The 17,826-nt window shown below is 41.9% G+C and overlaps 1 long non-coding RNA gene across 5 annotated transcripts in view; it reads right to left on the reverse strand.

Moving 5' to 3' along the window:
- The window catches only part of LOC135327947 (uncharacterized), an 82,977-nt gene extending 65,382 nt beyond the window's left edge, over positions 1 to 17,595 (reverse strand). For all 5 annotated transcript variants that reach the window (XR_010388623.1, XR_010388622.1, XR_010388620.1 and 2 more), the window contains exon 1: positions 17,288 to 17,595. This is a non-coding gene — a long non-coding RNA (uncharacterized LOC135327947). The remainder of the gene's footprint in view (positions 1 to 17,287) is intronic.
- Positions 17,596 to 17,826: the final 231 nt, after the last annotated feature.

The raw sequence follows: 17,826 nt of genomic DNA on the forward strand, positions 1-17,826 counted from the left end.
GTTACATTGCAGAGGGTATTTTTGATACTGCAAAAACAGGCAGTGATAGCCAAATTCTTGAAATCAGATACTAGCTTAGGTAACAAGAGCTTTTCTCCATCTCCCACATGCACACATACCCTTCTGCAGTTTTGCTTTCACCCTCTCATATATAGTATTTTTTTTCTTGACTCATGCTCTTGAAAAAAAGTGCTGCTAGTAGAGAAACCAGTTGAGAGAAAGGGTCCAGTTTATCTGGGTTGTTACAAGCATCACTCATGCAACTCCACTGCTGCTGTGTTTTGTGACAGCCACAGCCATGGCACAAACTTTCCAAAGGAAATCCCAATGCAAAGTTTCTATCCTGCTTTGCACACTGTGGAATCCCTTTACATCTCTGCCAAATAAATTGTGACATGTCACCATGCTGTGCCAGCAGCATTGCACATCTAATTTGAACTTATTTACATAGTTGGTCCATGATAGAGCCAGGAAAATTGCCCTGATCTTTGGACTGTCCAGAGCCATCCAGTTCCCTGGCCATCGTGGTCCACAGCTGTGTCCTGGTAACATGCAGCAAGCATTGAATGAATTAACCTAATTTAAAAAATGAAAATGAAGGGAAATGTGATGGAGAAAAATCATTTCACATTTAATTGAAAAAATTATCTCTGCAAGGCACTAATACGTTGTTCTTTTTGTTGTTTCTTAAGAATGCTTACAGGCGTTTCTATTATTATTCACTCTGCATGGCTTGGGAAAGCATAATATCTAGCTATCAGTGTGCTTAAACCAATGCCCTTCTGTAGCCACTGACTGTCTTCATGCTGACGCTAATTTGCACAGGTAATAGGCCGTTGTGCAGGCCCATGAGCTGTCTTACACCCCATCACTTTCTAATATCCAGAGATCCTGAGGGCTTGAAGTCTTCTGGAGAGATTGTTTTAACCTCATTAACATGCATCCTGAAAAAGGGTGCTCACGGCCCCAGAAAACATGCTGATTCACCCACTCCAGGTACTTAGTTTTCCAAGTAAATTGTTCCATTCTGTGCTAGTAAGACAGAGCTAACAAATATTCACCATTACTGACTAGGGACTCTGGCCACTGCTGTTAGAGAAGCAGAAGGAAAACTACTCTGCCTCAGACTCCAGGCAAACTTGAGCTTTCAAGTACTCATTACCTACAGTTGCAACCAGATTTTCTCATGTGGCTATAAATCTAGAAACTTGTTTTTTTAAAACTGCTCAGTACTTTGAGAGCTAAGCAGTTACTTGGAAACTTTGATGTAATGAGAAGCTTTACTTGGGGAAAACAGAAAAACAGTTTGTTTATTGGGCCTACAACATGTCAAGTTTGACAAACTTAGGCCAAACTGTAAGAAAATTTCCAAGACAACCATAAGTCTATTCCCCAGGATCTGGACTCTGGAAACAGCAAGTCATCAACTTCAAGGCAGCATCTCCTGTCAGTGAAATGCATAGGAACATCAGTTTCACTGAGCAGGTCCAAGAAATTTTACTGGTTCACTGGAAATTTTAGATTTCAGCATAAAATGAGAGGGCCAGAACCTCAACCATTCTGCATCCGCACAGGTCTTCTGACACTAGTCATGCCAGTTGTTTCCAGCTCAGGCTCTGGTGCAGCTTTTATTTTTTTTTCAGTGCCAACTAAGCACTATTTTTATAGTCTTACCTGGATGAAATGCAGAGAAGTTTCTTTACACTTATGCTGCCTAATCAGATTTCAGCAGCTTTTCTGAGAGGCCTGCTAACTTACAAACACTACAGTCAATATCACTGCTTGGTTCTGTTGCTATTCAGCGGTTGCAAAAGTAGTAGTTTTTGACAGAATTATGGCATCAGCACCAGCTGGAGATCCTTCATATATCCCGATGACTCCAAAGAATCATTTTTGGATACTAACTATGTCTCAAAACCCAGAAATATTGAAAAATGTTTGTAGGATGGAAATGAAGAATACACAAATGAATATGCAGGGGTGAAATTTAGATGGATTACATTGAATTATCCCATCTTAATTTAGGTAGAACACTTGACTTTTCCAAAAAGTGCCAGGCACTTCCTTCTTTCTGCAACACCTGTCTTTCCAGAAGCTCTCCCATCTAAGAAATGATTTTATCTTACTATGCTTGCTTACAAAAACTGCCTGCAGGTCAAAGTACAAGAGTTCTACTACTGTTTATAAACAGATGTTATTCTATTCCACTCCCAGACAGACAAATTTGGAGAAGGATGTTTGTATGCCTGTTTGTATATATAAGGAGCTGAGATACTATCACATAATGAAATGTGGAAGGATATCTAGTAAAGTATGCAAGAATCATCTACTGAAGTTTATTCTACAGGGCTTCTGATACCAGCTTATTTCTCATTCTGACCAAAGAATATACAAAACTGTTGCAAAACCATGTTGTAAAAGGTCATCTAAAGTTTATCCAGCCCAATACTCATCTTTGTTCTCATAATGTACTGCCATGATGCAAGCTAGAGAAAACGAATCAATATGTTTTTATCCTATCTCACTGACAGTATTTCTGCAGAGAGTGTGAGGCACAGCTCAAATAATGAGCATTACACTCCTCTTTGAAAAGACTGAGGAGAAAAAACAGAAAGCTTCAGCCAATACAAGCTACACTAAACAAGTGGATTATATACCTTATTTTCTTAAAAAAAAAAAAAATGCAGATTTTTTCCCTCCCAAGTGGGTCAACATGGAAATTTAGTAAAATGATTATAACTGGCCTCTAACATTAGAAGCGAAGCTGTGCTTAATAAAGGATGGCAGAAGCATACATCAGGCTTTGCATTACCCTATGGTCAGACTATTCATTAACATAATGCATCCAAGCAGCAAACAACTAACACAAAGGGGTCGGACAACTGAGAGAATAAGTGAAACAAGACAGAGCATAATTGGAGACCTGATACTTTCCAATGGAAACAGCAGGGCTCACCTCTCTCCCTTTCCCTTCCCCACAGCAAAATATAAGGATGTGGCTGTTCCTGAACACCGTGCAGCATCTTTCCGTAGTCGTGGATGAACGTCTTTGACTGCAGCACCAGTCTGGGAACTAGGTAAATCTGTGCTAGGATTCCTACTCATTTTAATATGATTTAGGAATTTTGTTTGGATGGTTTGTTTAAAGCAGTTCATTTTTAGAGCAAAGAGGTTTGTCTCTGAGGAGAATTGCTGCATGTGATGAACAGTGTCCATCCTGTTGACAGAGGGGTAGGGTTGTGGTAAAAGCTTTGGAGGAAGAGGAATTCCTATTGCAATCCCAGATGCTGACCTTTAAGGATGTGCAGAGGCCTTTGCAAATAGCATACAGCAAGGCTTCAAGCAATTGGCCTCAGGAGCCTATAAAAATTGAAGGCATTTCCAGTTCAGAAGTTGGTCTGAAGCACTTTTCAGGCTCTTCAAAGGAGTGTCTTCAGTTCACGCAGTAGAGTCTTGCTACACTTGTTCCTTCTATAGGAGAAAAGGGCAATGTAAAGGCTATGGAGGTTTGGGTTTTCCTTCAACAGTATTTTGAGAGATAGGGAAGCAACAATAGGGTATGGCCGAGGCTTTCATTCTCAGACCCTTTGATGAACAGCCAGGCTCTGTACTTTTTGACAGTAGGTAACTATTTCTGATGGGCCAAATGCAAGGCTATACCTCAAACACGCAAAGAACGAGATGGAGTGATATGTCACAACACACCTCAATCATCCCACAAAGGAGAACATGGGATAGCAGCCAGGAGGTTGGCTGGGCATGGAAATTATCTGTGGACAGTAGGAATTTCATGGCACTACGGCAAGGTGGAAGGACATGGGGAGTAAAACACTAGCTGATTCCTCCTGAAAAATCCTTGAGAAGCAATGGACAAAGCAGGGCCAGCAACCACTTGCTAGCCCTATTAATGGAGCTGCGGTATGATCATGAAGTAAAACCATTTTATTCCATTTGAACAACTGCAAAAGTGTCCCATGTGAACCACACTTTTTTAGAGTACTGTTCTGCATGTCTTCAGGATGGTCTCAGCATCCTGCACTCTTCTTTCTCCCAAACTGGGGCACATTCTCAAGCAGTTGTCCTCATTTTCTCCCCTGGGAACCAGGGTCACTCTCTGAACAGGAGTCCTCTGCCCAGGTGGGAAGGACCTCTTTGAAAAGTCAAGGAAATCATGTGCTCAGGCCCTGCTGGACACTCAGCAGAAATGAAAGACCATCTCCCAGAGCTGCAGACATCCCGGAGGATTTAGGAACAGAGAGAAAGCTGAAGAGTCAGAACATGTCCTGTCAACACACAGAACTGGACAAGGACTTCTGCTGTGGTCTCTGCCTCTCAAGTAAACACCTTATGGGATTTGAGGCTGCATGATTCAATCCTGTCTCCAGTTCTTGAAGCAAGGACCATGCACACATCAGGGGTCATCATATGGTCTGTGTGGGACTCCCACTTCAGGAGTCCAGTCTTTTTTCTTAATGTGCAGCCAAGCAGCTCAGGAAAGAGCTTTCAATGAAGTACTCAGTAACAGCAGGAGGTTATAGCCATGTCCAGCCGGACTGGCTGGATCAAAGGCATTGCAGCAAAATCTTCTGTCCCACAAGATGTCTTCTGGGCAGGTGACAGGGCTAGGTCCCTTTCTCTGCTGTTTGTATAGAGAAGCTGTTCAATCTCTGCATACCTACAGATTTAATGAAGAACTTGCTTACCTCTCTCCTTACTGGGAGAGGCTATATTACGGTCACCTCCTTTCATCAGGCCATGGCACACCCTCTCTCTTGGTCTGTTGGCTAGTACCTAGGGTAGACAGCTTTGGGTGGAGGTAAGCAGGATTTCAAGTTATAACAGAGCACATCCCTGACAGGAACTAAGGATGGACCCCAAAACTGGGGTCTCATGTAGCTCTGGGTTGCATGTATGCTAAGTTCACTGTTCCTTGTTCCTGCCAGCCCTCTTTCTTCTGATATGAGACATCCACTGACTGATCCGTAGAAGGTTTCACTTCGCATGTGCCTGGACTAGCATCATCACCTCTGTCATGACTACTTGTCTCTTGGCAGCCATACCTCTTTCTGCTCAGAAAGAGCTTGTCTGGTCCTCTGTTGCCTCCTGTTCACCTCATGAGCACAAATCTTCCAGTCTCAGTGGGGCATTTGCAGGGAGGCAAGTCGTACCAAGCTTGGAACTCTTCCTTGTGGACAGAAACTTAGGCCCTGTCAGGGACCTCCCAGTGTATAGGCACCCCCAGATCATGATCTGTCTAGCTGCAGAAATGGTGGAGTGCCATGGAGAGAAAAATAACCTGAAATAGGAGAGGAGCAGGTTCACAGGAAAGCTTGAGCTAGGTGAAAACTGGAGCCTTGTGGCAGAGGTGGTCACTAACTATGAAGGGATTACAGCTGGAATGGAGGCAGCTCAGGGCCCTGCCTGTTTATGGCAGAGGCACAACAGTGGGAGGACAAAAAGTTGTGACATCTAAGGAGTTAGAGAGAAAAATGAAAAGCCTTTAATGATGCAGACCTGACTCCTTAGTAACGCAGGAATAGGAATGGGGGCCCTCTTCCTTTGTTGTGTTCATGCCTTTTATTCCAGATAGTCTTGGGATGGAAGGTTTTGAATACTCACTTTGTGCTTGGATTGCCTACAGTACACATCTCTGAGCGGTTAATGAACTTTGTTACTTGCTAGCCACAGCATAGCACTACTGGCAATTACTTGCAAAGAGAACAGCTGTGTCCAAACATCACTAGAATCAGGCTGATAAATCCTGCAAATGCAGAGCAATTTTCATACTAAGTCTGGGCTTAGGTTAGTGTGCAGCCACAGAGAAGCAAAATGAGAAAACAGCAGTGCTGTTAGAGTGGGATTTCCAAAGCTGCTTGTCATTAGATATTGGGAATCCAAATGCGTTACGGCAGCTTTGGACATAAGAACTTAAACCTGTGCTTTAAAACCAAGCATGTGTGCATGGAATGGCTTGTGGCATAGCCCCAGGAAACTCTTCCTGTACTGCTAGCAGACTGCAAGCCTTTGAGACTTCTCAACAGCTGTCATCTATGGGCCTTTTTAGTTTTCTGTGGCCATCAGAGTGCAGAGTGTTGCCAAGTGCTTGTAGGTGGTAGCAGGTACACGAATGGGAGCATTTTGGAGTGCAGTCTGTTATTCCCCCTTGTCCTTCTCACACCCTCAGGCAAGCCAGGATCAGGACAGTAAGCAAAACACTTGGTAGCATGAGAAGGCTGAGCTATTCACCTTGCTCAACCTGCACACAAATCACAGATCATGGTTTTTGGAAGCAAAAGGCATAGTGAAATTGATTGGAAGGTGTCCTGTGCCTGATAAAAATGTGAAAATGATATAGAGCTAAGTTTTAAATCAGTTTATATTCATGCTGCTCTTTCAAATATTTTTGAAAACTTGTGTGTGGATTGGTTTGTGCAGCTAGAGTTGAAACCATATCATCCGTCATCCTCCAGCCAGTAAAGTTGGCATAATCAGTATATTAAGTACCCGCTAATTTGACGGAAATGTGATCATGTGCTCAAACATAATCCAGATCAGCTGGGTTTTTGGTGGTAGACAGAATCAGTGTTGGCAATTATGTGACCACAGCCATCACTTCATATGGTCAGTCTTTAAAGGTATTTAAATGCTGGACCGACAGGTTCTCTTGACAAGCCTGACTGGCACTTATCTGCATCTTTAGACATCGGTGTCCTTAGAAACCAGTCATTTTCTACATCTAAAATACCACACTTTTCAATGCTATAAGGAAGTGTTTGCTGTGTGGAAGTCAGCAACTCTAAATTCAACTACTCAAATTTTCTCTCTCTCTCTCTTTTTTTTTTTTTTTTTTACTTTTACAAGAAAAATCTTGTGAGTGATTCTATCTGAGCTGCATTGATTTACTTATTTCTCTGATTCATGTTGATTGGTATTATTCTAGCCAAAGTCCTTGATATATTCTGGTAAACTGATGAGTAACACAGTATGGTTTTGTGCAGTTGGTTAGCTGAAAAAAAAAATTGTTAGTCAAAATTATTTGCATTTGAATTTTTTAAAGGTCTCACCAAAAGTCCATTGAAACACATAAAAATTATGACTAAATTGCAGGGTACTTAGTTCCAGGAAGTGGTGGGGTATTGTTGGTTTTGCACTATTAAGACTGTGTCAAAGAAAATAAATAGTGATGCTAGAGGACTATATGTGGGCTTTTTATTCAAAGGAAACAGTGGGAAGTGCTATTTATATAACACAAATGTAATGCAGGGAATGGTATGCTAGCTGATGAGCAAAAGAAATTCTTTGTAGAGCTTCAGCATTACTTTTAAAATGCTCAGAAAAGGCAGATGAGGTTGAGTTTGTCTCTCTCGAGTATTGTTAGAGTAACAAATTGTACATTGCACTACATCCAACTCCTTGGAAAGGCTTGAGATTAGAGACTAAAGTGGCTTTGCTGTCCTGGCTCTGCATCTTTACGCAAGTAATCTCAGTCTCTTGGTCTGTTGCTGCCAGCCAGTTTCCATATACGTTGTGACATTCTCACCCCATGCTGAAGGCTGCAGACAAATAGGTTGACCATTTTCCATAGCAATGAGGAAGAAGATCACTGATGCCAATAGCCATGCAAGCTATTTCCGTGCTAACACTCCTCAGCAGGACCTGGTTCAGCGAATCTCTGAAGCAGGTGACTAAAAATGAGCAACCACATCCTCAGCCAGGAAAGCTTAAACCGTTCTAATGAACAGGGCTCAATGTTCAGTGTTCACTAAGGTACTTTGGTTAAGTTAATCCCTAGCAAAACAGAGAAAGAGCTCTGCTCTGGCAAATTTAATCTGGTGGCATTTTTCCTTATGCTCTTGCTGTCCACTCTGCATTTTATGCAGATTCTAGAGGATGCATGCTTTGTTCTTGTTGTTAATAGTTGAGTTATTTTGCATTGGAAGGCTGCAGGGAGCAAACAGAGAAGGTTCTCTGTATTCCTGTATGTTTTCAGGTCTCGGAGATCAGTTTCCCCTGCCCTGCCCCAAGGGGAACCTCTGAGAGCAGGAGAAGTGACTCCTTTGCTCTAGGGGCTGCAGTTTTCAACTGTGCTGCTCTGGCTGTCTTCTCATTAACAGAAACGATTCCAATAGGTTTAGCAGAGGTAGCCGAGTACAAGACAGGAAGAGAAAGAGCCTTGCCTAAGGATTTAATGAAACTGCTGAATTAACAGATAATGGGTATTACCAGATAAAGGGTGGCACAGTGGATAATTAACTCACTAAAATGATATCTTGAACACTAGACAGTCGTCTTTCAAAGGCTGGCTATTTACTTAAAATATTGTTGCCTTTGTAACTCTGTGGCATTGCTAGGAGCAGAAACTGAGGGCTCATTTACTTCCCTAATTAACGACATAACCTGCAATTATCCAAAATGTTATGGAAGATCGCTACAAAATGCATTATAAGCAGCTGGCTGAATACCTGACCGCTAATCTGATAGCTTTTAAAAGACAAGGTGGATTTGCTGTGCCAAAGTGATTTCTACAGGAACAGAGCCTGGGTGACCCAGTTTTGCTCTAGGAAATGGTCACATCACAGAGTCCTCTGTAAATGTGAACTATTAGTGGCATCACTGTAATAACGTCAAGCAGGCAGATGACAACATTTGTGAATGACAGGGAAGAGGGCAGATAGGGAAGAGATTTTGCTCCAGGATTTGTTGGGGGATCAAACTGATTTTTCAAGCCCCCTATCAGCACCATGTCCCTTCTCTCACAAACCCATCATCTACTATCAACAGGCTTGTGTTGAGGTGACAAGCTGAATTGTGCACAGATCAGAAAATTACAAACAGAAGGATTAGAAGGAAGTTACTTGGGGTATGTATATTGCATCCTCTCTCCCTGACATTGTTTTTACTATTTTGGGTGGTATTTTCAAAGCTGCCTCAGGGGATTTGGATGTTCACATCCTGCAGGCAGCTTTGACCATCAAACCTCTTTGCCTTTCTGCCACAGGACAGTCATAGAAGATCAGGTCTGATCCTCACATCACTGTTAGCATAGCCAATCGTACTTTCAACATCCAGCGCACAAATGTAACACTTTTACCACAAAATTTCTGACCAGTTCTTTCTTTGATAGATGTCAGCTCATGTGGGCTCACACAGAAATTTTCAATGACTCAGGACTGGATCCCCATAAAAAAAGCAATTTTTAGATCAGCAGATCATTTGCAAAACTGTGAAATTACTTTAGTACCTCTAATAAAATGTCTCCATTTCTCCATGACATCCTCCTTTTTTCCCCAAAATATTTTGAGAGATTTGAGGGCTTTTTTACATTTATGCAGAATTACTGGATATCTAACAGAACATTTGGAGATAATGTGATTTACCTCTCACAGGGCAGCTGGGAACCCTGGAGTTGTGAAAATTTGTAGTGTGCATGTGCAGATCAGCTGCATGGCACAAACAGAGTATGGTACTTCCCTTAATTAAATGATGTGAAAAAAAATCCTTTAACCTCTTCTGTGTCAGCAGGATTTATGGCACACGTGATCTGCCCTGAGTATACTCCTAGTTCTGTCCAGGAAATACCAGGCAAAAATATTGCAGCTCTGGAGAAAATGCTGAGATAGTACCAGAAGATGATCTGCACTGTGCTGAGGGCAACGAAACAGAAGCTGACCAGACAGGCCATCTGGCAAGGCTTCTCAGTGCCTTGTAGGACTGAGTCTGCTCTTTTTCTGACCGAAATTTTCCAGGAAGCGTCAGGCTGTAGCTAGCTCCACGTAAGGGGTCCAGAAAACTAGATGCCTTCTGTTTCCAACCCAAGGTGAGTGGAGCATGTTAGGTGAAGGTAGACACTGGTGCTAAAATTTAGGGAAAAGCTATGATGCATATCTAAGGAAGGACCTCATTCCTCTTTCATACGAGATGCAGTACATGAGGAATTCAGCTATTGCTGCTGGCTTTTATGAAATGGGGATAACTTGCTTTTACTGAAGTTTACAGTGTTGCCATGAGCTCTTGCAAAGAGACCTGTGTTTGCTGCACCTGCCCTCAAGCCAGCTGGATGTCAGCCAGTCCATATCCAAAGGCTGAAGTGGTTCATTAGGCAGTGCTGCCCTATCAGTGGTGCTTGTGGTATTAGCTTGACAGCAGCTCTTTCGGATGCAAGTTTGCTGACATCCATCCCTCTTGGACTGCAAGCAGGGCAAGTGCAGGTCTGTCTGCAAAAACTTTGCTTAAGATCAGACTTAGATTCCGGCTGCAAGCAATTGGACATGTTCTCCTGTGGTTCCGGCCAAAATATACAGTCAGGACTGCCCTCAGAATAGACACCATGTCTTTATGTTGAGAAATTCTCATTTTGAGGTGGACACAGATCTAACAGGGTTCACACAATATGAACCTCAGAATGATCAGTAGACTATGGTATTTCTCAACCCAGAGTATTCTATTTTTTTTTGATAGCTCAACTTTTTTATGGCCCTTGCTGTCTTCACTTCTATTTCTGTCTTTTTGAACTCACTGGTCATAGCTTGCATATCCACATCAGCTTTGGCTGATGGAGAATTGCTCTTCTACTAAAGTTCCTGAACAGGGGAAAGAGAGATGAGCCTACCATTTCTTTTTATTTGAATTAGAAGAAAATCTGATGCCTACCAGAAATTTGGTTTTCTCTTATGATTTTCTTTGCCTAGGCTTAAATTTCTAGGAGCCTAAAGACACAAAAATGTTTGCCAGTTAATAGATAGCATTAACTAATGAACTATTGGAGAAGCAAAGTCTTATCAGTTGGTATTTAAATACAAGTAGCTTTTGAATGTTTTCTTTGTTTTCTGTCTACATTGAGAGAAAATTACTGCAAATTAATTCTTTAAGTGGGTTGCTTAAATTGCATTTAACTTCCATGTGGTCAGTCTTACTCTGATTTAAAGCAGCCTTAATATTATTTCAGTTTGGAAATGACTAGATGTAAAGCATTTTGCTTCTCAATTAGAACTTCCACTGAGGGACTGAATGAAGTTTAACTAATCCACTTAAGATCAGTCACTTAATTCAGATTATTTTTCCTGAGCAGATAAGCCCTTGCACTGCTTTCTGACCTGCCTTGCTTTACTGGGGGTATAGCAGTGTGGCAGCCAGCAGAATTAAACCCATTTACTCCAACAGAGGCCTAGGCCCTGAAACATGCAACTTGAAAAAAAATATTTGGAGAAATGAAGTCATGGTCTGGAGGAGTTTATATTTCTTTCCTTTCTAAATAGTCAGTAGAAATACAGGACATAGCTCGTCAGGAAAAAATATATATAAGAATTTGAAAAAAAAAGAAAAGAGTAGAAACTTACTTTGTTAATCCTTAAACTATATTTAATCCACACAATTTGAGGACTTCATCTCATTGTTAGGGCTGTTGGAATGATTACACGGTTTGGCTTCCTGGTCTGGAAGTACACATCTTGCTTAGGGCATGAGAAAGTCACACACACAAATCCCACAGAGTCTCCACTTGTTGGGCTTTGCTCAAAGGCAACTGGATAAAGCTCTTGGGTCCATGTTATGTCACCTTAGAAGTTTCATGGCCCCCTGACCTTAAAATTCATTCTTTCTTTCTTTGTTTTTACTGAATACAGTGTCCTGATACACATTAACTTCCTGTACATGACATTTACACGGCAGGCTGTTAAGTATTAAGTACGTACATGGCTGTTAAGTATTACCAAAAATAATTAGGGCTAATTTGCCACTAAACTAAATAAGAGAACAAGGCACATTTTGTGATGTAGTTCCTTGCTTTTTAGTAGTGCTTGCTCACTTAGTAAATGGTAAAGCATTGTCTTTTATGTGAGGAGTTTCATTTATTAGTGCAAATGAATAGAATTCGGGTTTGTTAATTAGGCTCTTGGTTCACTGCAAATTACTGATTTCTCTCTTATAGAAGTAGGGACTAATTTTGTTGCTTTTCAAATACTGTTTCTTTGTGCATGCAGTACCGTGAGTTGTTTTCTTAGCAATGGCCATTCTTGGGTACTACAACACTATGGTTCTGCAGAGGGCAAAGAAGTGCTGGCGTGTGCAATTTCAGTGGAGAAAGAGGTGATCAGGTTAGTTCTCAGAGTCAGTTGTAGAGCTGAAGGAAAGAAATGGGGTAAAGAGGGAGAGTCAGGGAATTAAAATCCTTTTAAAGTTTGAAAACATTGCTTGTCTTGGAAACTGAAGTGCTATTACATTTTGGAAGTTTTTTCCTTCTTTTGACAGATATTGAAGTAGCAGAAAAGGGAGATATGACAAAAAAGGGGGCTTTGGAACTGTACATTAACTTCCAGTAAACATTGGACACTTCTGTGGCTGTGTGATACTGTGATTCCTGCTCAAGAGAAATCTTCACAATTGCTTCTTTCCAGAGAAGCAGTGAACAGCCTTTACTCATTTCTCCTCATGGTACTTTATCCACCACTGATTAAGGAGGATTATACACTGTCCAGCACTGGTCTCTCATCTCCTTTCCCATATTCCCTCCTTTCTGGCTAACTAGCAGCAGAGAGCTCTTCCAGCTTGCCCTCCTCCACACTTCAGCTTTGCCCTCAGCTTGCTTTAATAGCCCTTGGCCAGAAATGTCCCGGTGCCTCCCAAATAAGTGTTCCCAGCAACAGTCCCCTGCAAGTCTAGGCCTGATACCGAGGGTGTTGTCGCTCTCTGATATCCTGAGGATGTTTTCTGATAGTGAGCAGGGAGGAGATGGCAGAACCAGACTTGTTACATACAAAATTGCTATTTCTCCTAAGTACTGTGGGACACTCTCAGTGACTCTCACTAAGTTATAATCCTTCAGGAAATACTCAGCTTGGTCCTGCCTTCAGGATGCAGCCAATTAATTCCCTAAAGGCCGATAGACCCATACGATCACTGCTTAGCTGTGGTCATTGCATGTCCCCCTTCTTACACCCCTGTCCCATGTTCTGCCTTAGATTATTGACATGGCTTCACCAATCATAGCAATGTTGCCTGGAATATAATTTAAAACAGAACTTGGCCCAGGGACTTCATCCTGCTACAGTGTGCTCTGGAGGGGTGGGGGAAAAGAAACCATTTGTCTGCTATGACAGCCCCTGGCTAAAACCACTGTTGCCTTTGTGAACCAGCAAGGTTAAAAGAAAATCAAAACCAGTATGACGTACACTGAGCATAACCTGCTCCTCCACTTGCTGGCAGGCGGCAGGGAAAGGGAATTTCCTAAAATAGATGTCTGTAAACTTGTAATCATTGAGAATGACAGGACAGAAGAAAAAGAGGGACTTAGACTGAGGCTGAGTGGGGAGGTGTTACATGAAATAAGATTTGTGAAATAATTATAAGCCTTTGCAAGTGGCTGCTGCCAACCAGTCCTACAATGGTTCTGATTAGCAGTGAGCATGTTTGTGTGCTGTAGAGCATGCTGGGCACCCAGCTTCTTGGCAGGGCTGGTTTCCATAGACCAGCACTGCACTACTGTGACTGTGCTGCTTCTGGTACCCAGGCTGGTCTGTTGGGACATTATTTGGATGTCTGAGCATCATGCCCTGTACGCTTCCTCTCAACGAGTGGGCAACTGGGGTTATAGACAGGACTTGGCACAGGAGAGGTGACAAGTAAATCTTGATAACCGCATTCATCTGCCATCAAAACTCAGAGCTTTGGAACTGTGGAGGCAGCTATATCTCTCCCTCAGGCATGTGAAGTTCTGCAAAAATGGTGTGTGAAAAGTTTGAAAGGGTCAATGCTGAGACTGTAGAGTATGTGTGTATTGTAAAGATACCCAGACTAGCTTGTTTGAGGATGAATTTCAATGTGCAGTTTACTGTACAGATTTTGGTGAGCAGTTATTCACCTAGAACAATCTTCCCTCAGAAACTTGCACACAACATAAATAAGGAGTAAATTACATAAATAACCTTAAATAAGAAGTCCACAGCCTGGCTGCAGAACACAAGCAGAGCTTCATTCTTATCTGATTTGAAGCTGGTTTCACAGCAGCGTAATGATTTGCATTGCACTCCTGGTTTGAATTTGGGAATAGGACATCTGGCAGAATTCAGGGTTTGAAAGTGGAGGATTTAGCTCCCTTTCAGTTTTATTTGCATCCATCTCCTGGCCATTCTATGCTGCTGGGGGGCAGTAAATGAGAGTGTGGCCACAGTTTTCCAAAGATCCTAACAGAGTGAAGCAGTTTATCTGCTTGAAGCTCAGCGCAGTAGGGGCAACTGATTCTGTTGGACTCTTTGTACAATCCAGCCCCAATGTTTATATTCATGCCCCAAGATCTAAAACAAGAATGGGAAATAAAAGCTGGGAGAGCCTCAGAAAAAGGATGCTTTTTGGAAGCCCTCACTTCGAATTCCAATTCCTTTCCTGCAGAGCAGAAACCTCTTCATTTTTACCCTGTGACCTTGGTAAGTATTTTACTACTCATAAAGTGTGGCTGGTTGCTGTTCCCAGGGCAGCTGAGACTGTCAGTGCAGGCAGAGCACAGGCAAGAGTGATATGGGCAGCCTTGTTGTGTCTTGCCAGCACACACAAGCCTGGCCTCTGGTACGCGTATGCTTTAGGAGAGGTTTGGTCTCCATGCCCAATCTATCTTTGCCATCTTGCCTGGACCTGCCAGAGTGTATCCTGCCAGTTGCAACAGCGTTTTTGCAATGGTGGCATTTTCCAGTTATAAACCAGACAGAGGTTACCAGTTCATTCCAGGGATGTTACTGCCGCACTCTGAGAGGCCAGCAGTTTGGTAACAGCTTGCCCAAGCTATCCTGTTCCCTTCTGCTCTGGTGTAAAAAGTGACAGAGGTGTAAACTGTATTTAAAAAGTGCATTTAGTAATAAAGAGAGTTTTAAAAAACAAAGTAGAACTTTTGTACTTAATTGAATTTTGATTTCCAATACATTTTTAAAATATAATTTTATTTTAAGATAAAATATTTTTAAGTAAATTTGAATAAATTATGGCTACCAATTGTCAGGCTTAAATGTATTGTAATCTAGATAAATAAATGAAATATCAGCTAAGATGTAAGAGTATGGGTTTGTTATCAGTGTTTTATAAATTTGAACCACACAGTTTGTGGAACTGACAAGCTACATTTCTCCAAATTTAACAGCATCATCCTCACTTGTTGACATTTAAAGAATATTTTCTGTCCAGAACTTGGTCAAATATTTCAACTAAATTAGATTGAAAAGATATTGAGGAGATGAGATATCAATCAGCTTGTTTCTCTCTTTCTTCCATTACATATATGAAAACTAGCTGTGAGAAGATCACATTTACTAGGTCTAAAATATAGAGGGACTTGACAACCATAAGAAATCAAATCTAGTTCACTAGAAACATATAGTAACCGTAATACCTCTTCAGTGTAATAAATCTGTTAGTTCTAAATGGAAAACATGTTTTGATGAACTCATGTTGCTTTTATGTGTCCATTTAAGGAAGTTAAAACTATTTTTAAATGACTGCTTTGTACGTTTTTAATTGAGTCCCAGTTTCCTTTCTAATCTAACTTGGCAAAAATAACATGTAACTCTTCCCCCCCACACACACCCCAAACCTTTAGGTAAAAAATAAGAAATGTGTTATTCCCCACATCCTAACCCAACAGAAAAATGTAAAATTTAAGAACAGGAATAACTGCATATTAAGTAATGTATTTGTTTAAATATATGTGCATAAACACACTGTTTTCTGTTCTGTAGAAAAAGGAAGTGTCAAATTACACCAGCCAATGGATTATACTTGCCCCTTCTGTAGTAAAAAATGAAAAAGTACAAATGCAAAATAAGATTAAAACTTGATTATTTGAATTAAGAATTGCTGTTTACTGATTTAAATCACCATCTAAGTCCCTTCAATTTAAATCGACCTACCCTGGTGTACAGGGGAGCATTTTGTATGGAGGATTTCAAGAGTGCTGGGAAACTCAGCTTTCTGTTTTAGAAATAAAAGCCAGTGCCAGGAGACTGATTGATTCATAGGCGGCCAACAAGTCCTTCTGCCTATGGGTACTCTGCTTGTGAATTTGGTCCTGCTGCCTAAAAGCCTCCCCTGCCCTCTATAGTTTGAATTATAGATTCTTTCTCAGCTTCCTGCTGCAGAAAGTCACCACAGTTCTTTTGTCTGAATTGTTCCCATGTCTGAAATGACAGTATGAGAATTTCCAGGGCTTCTTCTAATGTTGCTTCCAAAGGTAGGAAATTTGCAAGATTTTCTCCACCTCTTCCCATTGCCACCGTCTTCCAGGGTGCAAATAGGAACAGCTCTGACAGCCCATGGGTAGGCTACTTTCTCACATGGATAACGGTGAGTGAAAGACTCCCTGGCCCACAGGTTACCGTCTCTGGTATAGTTTCATTAAGAGGACCCCCCTTTTTCCATTCAAAACAGGTTTATATTTGCTTTCTGAGGCTGTGTCCTCTATGTACTGGTCAGCAATGCTGACTGCATCTGGATTTTCAGTGCAGTGAAAATCACTGAGTCTTAGTAAGGTGCCTTTGCAGAGATCATAACTGATCATATCCTTGCTGGAGCAGTCAAGGTGCCAATGTGCCTGTGTTGATTAATAAACTCTAGTATTCACCACAGCCGATGAAACATTTTATTTTAACAAAGCTGGTAGAGGTATAGTTAGAGGCAGGAAATTTAATATGCTATTTCATACGTAGCGCAGAAGCAACTTCTTTGGCAAAAGCACTTCTAGGCTGTATTAGCTTGCATTATATTGCCTACTCACTAGGTGTCTCTGGGAGCAAGGTGCATGCTCTGAGATGTGGTGCCTGGTTAGTCAGAGAGGCTGAAATGGAAGTGAAACTGAATAGAAGCTTATCTGCTTGCACCAGTTATATCTGCCTATTCAGGAAATGAAAAGCCACTTTCTACAGCAAACGTGCTCTTCTGCAAAGCACCACAGATGCACTACAACACCAGTATCTCCAGGGAGTCATGGGCAGTTGTTCAAACAGTATAGCTCTGTCGCGCGGCCCAAAAGGAGTCGTTCAGGACGACCTCCCTCCCCTTGGGACCAACGACCAAGTTCGTGATGCCCTTGGACTGAATTAAGGTGAAACGACACCAGCCAACCAGTTTTAAGATTTATTAACACAAAGATAAGGCATGTGGTCAAATAGGATAATTCAATGGCGAATACTGCAACTAGCTAGACAAGTCCCATGCCACACGTTTCAAACAGATCTTACCAACATTCAACAAAAGAGAGGGGAAAAGAGAGAAAAAGGGAGAGAGGGAGAGAAAAAAAAACAGATATCACCACCTGTGGATCCAGCGGCTTCCCGTTGGTCCTCTTCCTTTGGGAGTCTCGGCGGTGGGGGGGCTCCCGTCTGGTGGTAGGTGGGTCCTCTTCTCCCTGGGTGTAAGTTTTGGCAATACGCGTGCAGTAATTACAACTCGAGGAGGGTCCGACCCTAGGTTCCCGCTGAAAAGCTCGGAGCCAAATCAAGGCAAATTAAATAAATAAATTGTAATGACACGCGTGCAGTGGTTACAGCTCGAGTTGGGTGCCTCCGAAGAGGGACCCCGAACAAAGAGATCCCTGGGCAATTATAGCTTTTTCAAATTAAGTTTCCCACCCCCCCCCCCCACGTGGTAGTTCAGACCAATAGTAATTTTGGGGTCTGGGGTCTCCTGCTCCTTATTGGGTCTCATCGTTGTTCCTAGGCAGGCTGTTTCTTTTCTCCCTTATCTTTACTGTTGCAGTTTCTGCAGACAGGTGTGTCTTCATTCCTGGGGTCCCACCATCATCTCTCAAGGTCCTGACAAAGAGGTGGTAACTCCAGCAATTAGCACTGTTCC

Source organism: Dromaius novaehollandiae, chromosome 3 (assembly GCF_036370855.1).
Source record: "Dromaius novaehollandiae isolate bDroNov1 chromosome 3, bDroNov1.hap1, whole genome shotgun sequence".
NCBI lineage: Eukaryota > Metazoa > Chordata > Aves > Casuariiformes > Dromaiidae > Dromaius > Dromaius novaehollandiae.